At 51.4% G+C, this 1,904-nt stretch overlaps 1 non-coding gene across 1 annotated transcript; it reads left to right on the top strand.

Annotated features, from left to right (window-relative positions):
• Positions 1-1,240: 1,240 nt before the first annotated feature.
• Positions 1,241-1,341, top strand: LOC134623415 (U6 spliceosomal RNA). Its single transcript, XR_010093323.1, has one exon. It is a non-coding gene; the product is annotated as a U6 spliceosomal RNA (small nuclear RNA).
• Positions 1,342-1,904: the final 563 nt, after the last annotated feature.

Genomic DNA, 1,904 nt, shown 5'->3' with positions numbered 1-1,904 from the left:
CAGCGCACCGCCGCGTCGTGTAGCTTCCGGGCCCAGGAAAACGGCCGATCCTCCGCGGTCAGCCGACAGGCTCGGAACCGCCGGCGATGATCCTCCGGGGTGAGCCCCATCCTGTCCACCACCGCCCGGCTCACATCCTGGAAGCTGCTCCGCGAGGTCGGCAGCAGACTCAGGGCCGCCGTCTGAGCCTCCCCTGACAGCAGAGGAAGCAAACGCGGAGCCCACTCCACCTGCGGCCACTGGCAGGCCTCCGCCGTGGCACGAAAAGTCTCCAGGAAACCGTCGCCCATCCGGGGCACCGCCACCGACAGCGGGGGGGTTCTCAGCGGCGTGGCCGCGCCAACCAGCCGCTCCAGAACCTGGGTCTGCCGGCCTGCCTGCTCCTGCAGCTTGGCCAGGTGATCGCGCTGGGCCGCCGCCTGATCCTGGCTCATTTTCGCCATCTCAGCCAGCATTTGCGCCAAGAACTGCAAAGGCTGGGCGGGCGGCGCAACATGTGGGTCAGACATCCCCACGTAAAGAGGGTTTCGGCACCACTGTGAAATACACTCCACACACGTACACACACGCAGAGTACTTTGTCGCCAGCGGCCACGTTTATTTATAGATTCATGTTTGTTATGACAGCACACAGTCTGACAGCTCCGGTCTCAGCTGAGTCCCGGCCTCCTTTCCGCTCCTCTCCCGTCTCACTAAAAAGGCAGGAAAACTGTCATTAGTCCAAACGCCATCAGCTGTTCTCACCTGCCTCTCCAGCACCGCCCCATCGAGCTCACTGCGCCACTCCTCCCCTGCAGCCGCGCCCGGGACCACACCTCCGCCACAAATATAATATTAATTAGTCAGTGTCAATTGTTGATTTGTCCTGTTCTCATTGTATGACGAATTATGATGTCTGTTGGGTAGCCGTTTGCATACTATGCATACTCTCTCTCTCTTCATATATAGGGTCATATATGTGTGTGTGCGTGCGTGTGTGTGTGTGTGTGGGGGGGGGGGGCAGAGGGCGTGTTCGCCCGGGGCGCCAAACAGGCTAGGACCGCCACTGCCTACACTATGCTAGGATAGAAAGCAAGCACTCATGCAAGTCATTGAAATTCAGGTATTCTAATTACTTCCATGGCCATGGGTGTAGAAAATCAAGCACCTAGGTGTGTTGTTAAAAATAACACAGCATCCACTTATGCCTTGCGAGCTACTGCTCCAAACATTTTATTGACACCATTCCTCCTGTCACACCACAGACCAGTCTTCTTTTATGTGCTCGTACTTGGATACGATACAGAGAAGATTAGCATTGCCCCTGCGCAAGGAGGCATTCATGAGCTTTCTTAAATACAGCGCCCCCTGCTGGTAAACCTTTTTGAATACACATGAACACCTACACATCAACACATCCCCTTTCCTCTGAATTATACACAACATAGTCTTATAAACTAACATATACACATAATTGTTTTACATTAATATTTTTTTTTCAATTATTTTTTTTCACCACCATTAGAATACAAGATAAAAACAAATCCAGTTTTAGCTTTACAGATTAAGCCTAACTGGTCTTTTGACCTTACGCTCTTACCTCCTCAATACAGGTCCTGAAACCACTTCACTTCTCTCCACATACTCATGTCCATCCAGTGGTTTCAAATCAGACACTGTCTCTGCATGTGACACATCAACATTTTCATCTTCCTCACGACATTGTTCCTCCTGAAATGTCTCTTTAGTCTTCAGTAAGTTGCGACGGTTCCTTCAGAACACATGACCTTCTTCAGTTCTTACGTCATATGATCTCGGACCTGCTTCCTGAAGAACAATGGCTTTCCTGCTCCATGCATTCTGATCTTGGATTCTCACTACATCATCCTTTACAAGCAATCCAAGTGCTCTTGTTCCCTTGTCGA

The sequence above is a fragment of the Pelmatolapia mariae genome, unplaced genomic scaffold (assembly GCF_036321145.2).
Source record: "Pelmatolapia mariae isolate MD_Pm_ZW unplaced genomic scaffold, Pm_UMD_F_2 NODE_ptg000638l+_length_19833_cov_1, whole genome shotgun sequence".
In the NCBI taxonomy this organism is placed as follows: domain Eukaryota; kingdom Metazoa; phylum Chordata; class Actinopteri; order Cichliformes; family Cichlidae; genus Pelmatolapia; species Pelmatolapia mariae.
Note: the sequence above shows the minus strand (reverse complement) of the source record. Positions and strands in the feature narration are given on the sequence as shown.